Source organism: Arachis ipaensis, chromosome B5 (genome assembly GCF_059453495.1).
Source record: "Arachis ipaensis isolate K30076 ecotype BB chromosome B5, ASM5945349v1, whole genome shotgun sequence".
Classification (NCBI taxonomy): domain Eukaryota; kingdom Viridiplantae; phylum Streptophyta; class Magnoliopsida; order Fabales; family Fabaceae; genus Arachis; species Arachis ipaensis.
The window spans coordinates 102701410-102712481 of record NC_142440.1 but is presented as its reverse complement, the minus strand read 5'-3'; the positions used below and the strand labels follow the sequence as shown (position 1 = coordinate 102712481).

The 11072-nt window shown below is 38.4% G+C and overlaps 1 non-coding gene across 1 annotated transcript; it reads left to right on the top strand.

The window, feature by feature from the left end:
- Nucleotides 1-2845: 2845 nt before the first annotated feature.
- LOC148565194 (small nucleolar RNA R71) lies at nucleotides 2846-2953 on the top strand. The gene has a single exon (XR_015885103.1). It is a non-coding gene; the product is annotated as a small nucleolar RNA R71 (small nucleolar RNA).
- Nucleotides 2954-11072: the final 8119 nt, after the last annotated feature.

Here is an 11072-nt window from a genome sequence, read left to right as displayed (position 1 = left end):
ATGTCGGATCTCCGGATACTCATTTCTTTTGAGTTTAAAAGGGACCTCAGGGATCACCTTTTTCTTGGCCACAACATCATAGAAGTGGTCTTGATGGGCTTTGGAGATGAACCTTTCCATCTCCCATGACTCGGATGTGGAAGCTTTTATCTTCCCTTTCCCTCTTCTAGAGGATTCTCCGGTCTTTGATGCCATCAATGGTAATGGAAAAACAAAAAAAGCTATGCTTTTACCACACCAAACTTAGAATATTGCTCGTCCTGGAGCAATAAACAAAAGAATACAAGAAGAAGAAGAAGAAATATGGAGAGGGAGAAGGAGATGAGGTTTCGGCTAAGAGGAGTGTAGAGGGGTGTGTTGTGTGAATTTGATGAAGAATGGAGGTCTTTATATAGGGAAGGGAGGGGGGGTATTGGTTCGGCCATATGGGTGGGTTTGGGTGGGAAATTGGTTTTGAATTTCGAAGGTAGGTGGAGTTTATGAGGTAGGTTTATGGGGAAGAGTGGATGGATGTGAGTGGTAAAGAGGTGATGGGGAAGAAAGTTTGAGGTGATTGGTGAAGGGCTTTTAGGGAAGAGTGTTTATGGGGTTGTGTGAAAGAGAGTGGTGAGAAGAAGTGAGTGGAGGTAGGTGGGGATCCTGTGGGGTCCACAGATCCTGAGTGGATCCTGTGGGGTCCACAGATCCTGAGTGGATCCTGTGGGGTCCACAGATCCTGAGGTGTCAAGGCATTTACATCCCTGCACCATTAGGCATGTAAAAATGCCTTTGTATCCAACTTTGGGCGTTCAGCGCCAGGTTGGTGGCCATTTTGGGCGTTCAACGCCCATTTGTGTGCCATTTCTGGCGTTGAACGCCAGAACCATGCCTGTTCTAGCGTTCAGCGCCCAGAAGCTGCCCATTTTGGGCGTTCAGCGCCAGAACCATGCTCTGTTCTGGCGTTTGAACGCCAGGCAGATGCTCCTCCAGGGTGTGATTTTTCTTCTGCTGTTTTTTATTCCGTTTTCAATTTTTATATTTATTTTGTGACTCTTCATGATCATGAACCTATAAAGACACATAACTAAGAAAAATATAGTTAGATAAATAAACATTGGGTTGCCTCCCAACAAGCGCTTCTTTAATGTCAATAGCTTGACAGTGGGCTCTCATGGAGCCTTACAGATGTGCAGAGCTTTGTTGAGACTCTCCAACACCAAACTTAGAGTTTGGATATGGGAGTTCAACACTAAACTTAGAGTTTGGTTGTGGCCTCCAAACACCAAACTTAGAGTTTGACTGTGGGGGCTCTGGTTGACTCTGCTTTGAGAGAAGCTTTTCAAGCTTCCTCTCCATGGTTGCAGAGGGAGATCCTTGAGTTTTGAATACAAGGGAGTTCTCATTCCATTGAAGGACTATTTCACCTCTGTCAACATCAATCACAGCTCTTGCTGTGGCCAGGAAAGGTCTTCCTAGGATGATGGATTCATCCTCGTCCTTTCCAGTATCCAGGACTATGAAATCAGTAGGTATGTAAAGGCCCTCAACCTTTACTAATACATCTTCTACTTGTCCATAAGCCTGTTTTCTTGAGCTGTCTGCCATCTCTAGTGAGATTTTAGCAGCTTGCACCCCATAGATTCCCAGTTTCTCTATTACAGAGAGGGGCATGAGGTTTATACCTGAACCAAGGTCACACAGAGCTTTAAAGATCATGGTGCCTATGGTACAAGGTAATATGAACTTTCCAGGATTCTGTCTCTTCTGAGGCAATGTCAGTTGATCCAGATCACTTAGTTCATTGATGAACAAGGGAGGTTCAACTTCCCAAGTATCAATGCCAAATAATTTGGCATTCAGCTTCATGATTACACCAAGAAACTTGGCAGTTTGCTCTTCAGTAACATCCTCATTCTCTTCAGAAGAGGAATACTCATCAGAGCTCATGAAGGGCATAAGGAGGTTCAATGAAATCTCTATGGTCTCTAGATGAGCCTCAGATTCCCTTGGTTCCTCAGAGGGAAGCTCCTTATTTGACCACTGAACGTCCCAGGAGGTCTTCCTCCTTGGGATTCACGTCCTCTCCTCTCCTCACAGGTTCGGCCATGGCACTTATGTCAATGGCCTTGCACTCTCCTTTTGGATTCTCTTCTGTATTGCTTGGGAGAGTACTAGGAGGGATTTCAGTGATCCTTTTACTCAACTGGCCCACTTGTGCTTCCAGATTTCTAATGGAAGACCTTGTTTCATTCATGAAACTTACAGTGGCCTTAGATAGATCAGAGACTAGATTTGCTAAATTAGAAGCATTTTGTTCAGAGTTCTCTGTCTGTTGCTGAGTTGATGATGGAAAAGGTTTGCTATTGCTAAACCTGTTTCTTCCACCATTATTAAAGCCTTGTTGGGGCTTTTGATCCTTCCATGAGAAATTTGGATGATTTCTCCATGTTGAGTTATAGGTGTTTCCATAAGGTTCACCTAAGTAATTTACCTCTGCTATTGCAGGGTTCTCAGGATCATAAGCTTCTTCTTCAGAAGATGCCTCTTGAGTACTGTTGGATGCAGCTTGCATTCCATGCAGACTCTGAGAGATCATATTGACTTGCTGAGTCAATATTTTATTCTGAGCCAATATGGCATTCAGAGTATTAACTTCAAGAACTCCCTTCTTCATAGGCGTCCCATTACTCACAGGATTCCTTTCAGAAGTGTACATGAACTGGTTATTAGCAACCATGTCAATGAGTTCTTGAGCTTCTGCAGGCGTTTTCTTTAGGTGAATGGATCCACCTGCAGAAGTGTCCAGTGACATCTTTGATAGCTAAGATAAACCATCATAGAATATATCCAGGATGGTCCATTCAGAAAGCATGTCAGAAGGACACTTTTTGGTCAACTGTTTGTATCTTTCCCAAGCTTCATAGAGAGATTCACCTTCTTTCTGTCTGAAGGTTTGAACATCAGCTCTAAGCTTGCTCAGCTTTTGAGGAGGAAAGTACTTGGCTAAGAAAGCCGTGACCAGCTTATCCCAAGAGTTCAGGCTGTCTTTGGGTTGAGAATCCAACCATAATCTAGCTCTGTCTCTTACAGCAAAAGGGAAAAGCATGAGCCTGTAGACTTCAGGATCTACTCCATTAGTCTTAACAGTATCACATATCTGCAAGAATTCAGTTAAGAACTGAAAAGGATCTTTAGATGGAAGTCCATGAAACTTGCAGTTTTGCTGCATCAGAGAAACTAATTGAGGTTTCAGCTCAAAGTTGTTTGCTCCAATGGCAGGAATGGAGATGCTTCTTCCATGTAAATTGGAATTAGGTGCAGTAAATTCACCAAGCATCTTCCTTACATTATTATTGTTTTCGGCTGCCATCTCCTCTGCCTGTTCAAAAATTTCTGAAAGGTTATCTCTGGATTGTTGTATTTTAGCTTCTCTTAATTTTCTCTTCAGAGTCCTTTCAGGTTCTGGATCTGCTTCCACAAGAATGTTCTTATCCTTGCTCCTGCTCATATGACAAAGAAGAAGGCGCAGAAAAATAATAATAATAATAATAGAGATCCTTTATACCACAGTATAGGGATCCCTTTGTGAGTGGAAGAAAAGGGGGAGACAAAGAATGTAATATAAAGGAAGAAACACAACTGTGAGAATGGAAGAGATGTGAGATGAGATGTTAGGATATGAATGAATAAATAGAATAGGATGGGGGAGGTATAATTTTCGAAAATTATTTTGAAAAGGAGTTAGTGATTTTTGAAAATTGGTTTTTGAAAATTTGTTAGTATTTTTCGAAAATTTTGAAATCAAAAATAAAAATAAAAATAATTAGTTAATTAAAAAGAAATTTTTGAAAAAGGGGGAGATATTTTCGAAAATTAGAAAGAGAGAATTAGTTAGGTGGTTTTGAAAAAGTTAAGAAACAAACAAAAAGTTAGTTAGTTAGTTGAAACAAATTTTGAAAAGATAAGAAGTTAGGAGGTTAGAAAAGATATTTTTGAAAAAGATAAGATAAGAAGATATTTTTGAAAAGATATGATAGAAATTAGTTTTTGAAAAAGATTTGATTTTTAAAATCTCAATTAATGACTTGATTCAAAAAAAAATCACAAGATATGATTCTAGAACTTAAAGTTTGAATCTTTCTTAACAAGCAAGTAACAAACTTCAAATTTTTTAATCAAAACATTAATTGATTATGTTATTTTCGAAAAATTGATTTTAAAAATAAGAAAAAGATTTTTGAAAAATATTTTTGGAATTTTCGAAAATAACTAAGAATTTTGAAAAAGATTTGATTTTTGAAAAAGATTTTGAAAAAGATAAGATTTTCAAATTGAAAATTTGATTTGACTCATGAGAAACAATTTGATTTTAAAAATTTTTGAAAAAGTCAATCCAAATTTTCGAATTTGATGAGAGAAAAAGGGAAAGATATTTTTTTGATTTTTGAAATTTTTATGAAAAACATGAAAAATATGCAATGCATGAAATTTTTAGATCAAAACAATGAATGCATGCAAGAATGCTATGAATGTCAAGATGAACACCAAGAACACTTTGAATGTCATGATGAACATCAAGAACATATTTTTGAAAAATTTTTAATGCAAAGAAAACATGCAAGACACCAAACTTAGAATTCTTTAATGCTTAGACACTAAGAATTCAAGAATGCATATGATAAACATGAAAAGACACAAAACAAAAAATCATCAAGATCAAACAAGAAGACTTACAAAGAACAACTTGAAGATCATGAAGAACACCATGAATGCATGAAATTTTCGAAAAATGCAAGATGCATATGCAAGTGACACCAAACTTATAACATGACTCAAGACTCAAACAAGAAACAGAAAATATTTTTAATTTTTATGATTTTCTAATTTTTTTTTTGGATTTTTATTTTATATTTTTCGAAAATTATATGAAAAAGAAAATTAAGGATTCCAAAATTTTTAATATGAATTCCAGGAATCTTGCCATGTTAGTCTAAAGCTTCAGTCCAGGAATTTAGACATGGCTCACTAGCCAGCCAAGCTTTCAAAGAAAGCTCCAGTCCAAAACACTAGACATGGCCAATGGCCAGCCAAGCTTCAGCAGATATGGATACTTTTCAAGTATAGAACAACTAAGTGTGTGAGAATCTCTTCTTTTTGTGATGGTAAGTTGAAACCCCAGTCCAAAAGATTAGACATGGCTTACAGCCAGCCAGGATTCAACAAATCATCATGAAACACTAGAATTCATTCTTAAAAATTTTGAATAAATTTTTTTTTTTTTGAAAACATTTTTTTTTCGAAAACAGATGAGAAAATTTTAGAAATATTTTTGAAAAATTTTTGAAAATAAAATAAAAATAAAATTACCTAATCTGAGCAACAAGATGAACCGTCAGTTGTCCAAACACGAACAATCCCCGGCAACGGCGCCAAAAACTTGGTGCACGAAATTGTGATGTCCAGGCTCGAACAATCCCTGGTAATGGCTCCAAAGCTTGGTGCTTTGATCTGAATTCATAATAGTCACAACTTCGATACAACTAACCAGCAAGTGCACTGGGTCGTCCAAGTAATACCTTACGTGAGTAAGGGTCGAATCCCACGGAGATTGTTGGTATGAAGCAAGCTATGGTCACCTTGTAAATCTCAGTCAGGCGGATATAAAATAATCATGGAGTTTTCGAATATTATATAATAAAATAGGGATAGAGATACTTATGTAAATTATTGGTAGGAATTTCAGATGAGCGAATGGAGATGCTTTTCGTTCCTCTGAACCTCTGCTTTCCTGCTATCTTCATCCAATCAGTCTTACTCCTTTCCATGGCTGGCTTTATGCAAGGGCATCACCGTTGTCAGTGGCTACATCCCCTCCTCTCAGTGAATAATATGCTCACGCACCCTGTCACGGCACGGCTATTCATCTGTCGGTTCCCGATCATGCTGGAATAGGATTCACCCTCCTTTTGCGTCTGTCACTAACGCCCAGCACTCGCGAGTTTGAAGCTCGTCACAGTCATTCAATCATTGAATCCTACTCAGAATACCACAGACAAGGTTAGACCTTCCGGATTCTCTTGAATGCCACCATCATTCTAGCTTACGCCACGAAGATTCTGGTTAGGAGATCTAAGAGATACTCATTCTAGCTTATTTCATGGAGAACAGAAGTGTTTGTCAGGCACGCGTTCATAAGGGAGAAGGATGATGAGCGTCACACATAATCATCACCTTCATCACGTTCTTGGATCCGAATGGATATCTTAGAAGCGAAATAAGAAGAATTGAATAGAAAACAGTAGTACTTTGCATTAATCTTTGAGGAACAGCAGAGCTCCACACCTTAATCTATGGAGTGTAGAAACTCTACCGTATGAAAATACATAAGTGAAGGTCCAGGCATGGCCGAGATGGCCAGCCCCCTAAAACGTGATCAAAGGATCATAAGGTAATCCCAAGATGCCTAATACAATAGTAAGAGGTCCTATTTATAATAAACTAGCTGCTAGGGTTTACATGAGTAAGTATTTGATGTATAAATCCACTTCCGGGGCCCACTTGGTGTGTGTTTGGGCTGAGCTTAAGTGTTGCACGTGCAGAGGCCATTTGTGGAGTTGAACGCCAGTTTTTGTGCCAGTTTGGGCCTTCAACTCTGGTTTTGAATCCTTTTCTGGCGCTGGACGCCAGATTTGGGTAGAAAGCTGGCGTTGAACGCCAGTTTACGTCATCAATTCATGGCCAAAGTATGGACTATTATATATTTCTGGAAAGCCATGGATGTCTACTTTCCAACGCAATTGGAAGCGCACGATTTCGAGTTCTGTAGCTCCAGAAAATCCACTTTGAGTGCAGGGAGGTCAGAATCCAACAGCATCAGCAGTCCTTTTTCAACCTCTGAATCTGATTTTTGCTCAAGTCCCTCAATTTCAGCCAGAAAATACCTGAAATCACAGAAAAACACACAAACTCATAGTAAAGTCCAGAAATGTGAATTTAACATAAAAACTAATGAAAACATCCCTAAAAGTAACTAGATCCTACTAAAAACATACTAAAAACAATGTCAAAAAGCGTATAAATTATCCGCTCATCAGTGGTTCATGGAAGTTTGTGTGGGTGGTGAGTTTTGAAAGGGGCTTTCGGTTGAAGTATGGTCAAGTGATGATATCTCTGGATGAATATCATATGGAGCACTAGAATTCTCTTCCCAGCCACCATTAGAATCATGACTTGCATTATTTTGTGGTGGAGAGAAATATCCCATATGATTTTCTTTCTCATCTTGTGGTTCTGAAGCATAGCTCCATGAATTGGAGTGCCCAGAATTTGAAGTTTCTTGGTGATATCCCCAGCCATCATTAGAGATTGGTGATGGTGGTTGATATCCCATAGAATTTGTTTGATCATAAGATGAGTTGAACTCCATTTGAGTTTTGTAAAACACACAACCAAGGAAAATTGAAATTACTCATATCAGAGATGAGAATTTCTTAGTGAGGCAAAAACTCAAACACCTTGGTTTCACTTTGAAACAGAAAACAAAAATAAAGAAAATGCTTGATCTAGACTTCTCACCCACATAATCATTGTTGATCTAATCAATCCCCGGCAACGGCGCCAAAAACTTGATGAGTATTTTGGTGAAAAATAAATTTCTCCCAAAACACACAAATCTAACCGGCAAGTGCACCGGGTCGCATCAAGTAATAATAACTCACGGGAGTGAGGTCGATCCCACAGGGATTGATGGATCAAGCAATTTTAGTGGGTGATTAGTTTAGTCAAGCTAACATTGAGTGATTTGAGTGACCATTGAAGCCAACAGAATGTAAATGACAAGGAAAATTAAAGTGCAGAAAGTAAATTGCAATGAAACTTAAAGAGCAAGAAATGTAAATTGCATGAAAGTAAAAGGGATTGGGTGCAGGGAAATTAAATGAAAGCAGTAAATCAAAGCTTAGAACAATTGCAAGGAAATTAAAGAAAAGTAAATTGCAGAAGCCAAGAGAAGGTGAAGTAGTAAACAGGAATGGAAATTCAATTGTGCAGAGAAAGTAAACAAGAAAATTCTCAAGGTGAGATTGAAACAGAATTTCTTCAATTCTCAACCCAAGATTCAAAACGAAATTGAAAACTAAGAGAGAGCTCTCAAATCCTAATGCTCCCTCTTGGAGCCAGCCCCCCTTTACAAATATGAAACAGATGCCTATTTATAGGCATTTCTACAAAATGAAAATGAAATTAAAAACAAATTACAATTAAATGAAATTCCTATTTTATCTATTTCTTGTGCCTTTGAGTGATGATCATTTGGGCCCTTGCTCTTGATGGAATTGGGTTGATAAAGGCCTTGGTTGATTGCTCTTGGAGTTTGAAGAGGAACCGAATTGAACCGGGTTGAGTTTGCAAAAGTTGGACCAAAAGTTGGAGCTAAAGTTAGGGGTCTAACTTTGGCTCCAACTTTTCATAGCAGCCCACAAAACTTGCTGGTATGAACGTTGGTGCCAACGTTAGGGGTCTAACTTTGACCCTAACGTTGGCCTCCCTTATGCACATTTATGGCGCCAACTTTGTCCTCTTGTCATGTTGCCAATTTTATGCCCAATATAGACTATCATATATGGTTGGAAAGCTCTGAATGTCAGCTTTCTAACCCACTTGGAATCACTTCAATTGGACATCTACAACTCAAGTTATGATCATTTGAAGAGGGCATGGTCGCTGGCTTTGGTGTGCAGCGTTTGAGGTAACGTTTGCCTCAAACGTTGGCGAAAATGCCAGTTCTGGAGGCTCAAACGTATTATCCACCCCATACTATTATACATTGTTGGAAAGCCCTGGATGTCGACTTTCCAATGCCGTTGGGAGCACATTATTTGGAGCTCTACAGCTCGAGTTATACTCCGTTGAAGGTGCAGAGGTCAGTTGGCCTCACTGCAAGTTTCCACCATGTTCGTTTATGCACATTGCGGGGCAGTTTTCTCCCTCAATTTTAGTGTCCACCATGCAGTGCCATATATGCTTGGAAAGCTCTTGATTCCTACTTTCCAATGCTTCTTGAATCACCTCATTTGGAGCTCTGTAGCTCAAGTTATTCTTGTTGGAAGTATACCCCTTCAAGCTGTTGTGGTGTGTGGCGCCAACGTTAGCCTCAAAGTTAGGGGGCTAACGTTGGCGCAAACTTTTGCTCCTCCCCTTGTGAATTTCATGTGCCAACGTTAGCCACCAAGTTAGGGGGCTAACGTTGGCGCAAACTTTTGGTGCCCAGGGAGGTTCTCTTCATGCCAACGTTAGCCTCAAAGTTAGGGGGCTAACGTTGGCGCAAACTTTTGGTGCCCAGGGGTGAATTTCATGTGCCAACGTTAGCCTCCAAGTTAGGGGTCTAACTTTGAGGCTAACTTTTCACCCAAAAGTTTTTGCTTCCTGGTTCAACTTATTCCATTGTCCTCTCTTTACTCCTAGCCATTCCTTCTTGCTTCACCCTTTCTCCAAGCCTTCTTCACCTATCATTAATCAACCAAACACATCAAAGCTATGCTCAAAATCATGAGATATTCATTCTTTTATAATATGTGACAATTTTAGCATAAAACTTCATGAAATAGCATAAATTCATACATGGTTGATTAAATCAAAGGAAGCATGAAAATCTACCCACTTGGCTTGCTTATGGCTCAAGAAAGTGCATAAAACCTATTGAAAACAAAGGAAAAAGGCATAGAAAAACATGACATGGTGACATGTCATCAATTACTACGATAGGCCAACAGGGCAAAGGGCTAATGAATTTTGTTGCAAGTGGACTCATTTTCATTAAGTTAATTATATAATTCCTATGTTGTTATACTAATTTAAATTTTCATCATTTTGATTTATATATTAACTAGTCAGATTTTTGACAAAGTTTTTTTCTTCCTAAATTTAGGACTTAATTAGGTATCTAATCTTTTGTTCAATTTATTTGAGCAATAAATAAAATTTGATTTTTTTTAAAGAGATTTACAAATAATTTAAAATTCAAATCTAGAATATTGTCTATTGAGTTTCACAAATAAATTATAATGGATGAATATTGCTTTTGATTTTTTTTTTCAAATTGTTTGGCATAAAGTCAATGTATGCTACTTTGTAGTTGTTATACTTCAAATACAATTTTCTAATATCAGTAATGTTCAATTGATAATTTATCTTGCTAGATTTATTTTCTATATAAAGAGACTAAATATATAATAACTTAAGTTCACTATGTTAATAAAGTCATGTATTATTAAATTTAAAAATATTAAACAAACAAACAATAACAAAGCCTTGTCCCACTAAATGGGGTTGGCTACATGAATCAAACGATGCTATTGTGCTCTGTCATGTGTCATGTCTACAAAGAGACCATTTACATGTAGATCTCGTTTGACCACCTCATGGATGGTCTTCTTAGGTCTTCCTCTGCCTTTCGCCCCTTGTCCATCTTCCATCTCATCCACCCTCCTGACTGGATGTTCTATCTGTCTTCTTCTCACATGTCCAAACCACCTAAGACGCGATTCAACCATCTTTTCCACAATTGGTGCTACTCCAACTCTCTCCCTTATATCTTCATTCCTTATTTTATCCAATCGCGTATGACCACTCATCCATCTCAACATCTTCATCTCTGCCACACTCAGGTTATGTTCGTGCTCCCCTTTAGCCGCCCAACACTCCGTACCATAAAGCATAGCCGGTCTTATAGCGGTGCGATAGAATTTACCTTTAAGTTTTAAATGCACTTTTTTGTCCATATAAAACCAGATGCACTCCGCTATTTTGACCACCCTGCTTGGATCCTATGATTTACATCCTGTTCAATCTCTCCATTATCCTGTATGATGCACCCAAGATACCTAAAACTTTTAACTTTTCGTAGGGTGTTTTCTCCAATCTTCACCTCTATATTAGAGTTTTCCCTTCTCGAACTGAATTTACATTCCATATATTCTATCTTGCTACGGCTTATGCGCAGACCATACACTTCTAAAGCTTCTCTCCATAACTCCAACTTCTTATTTAGGTCTTCCCTTGACTCTCCCATAAGGACGATATCATCGGCAAAAAGC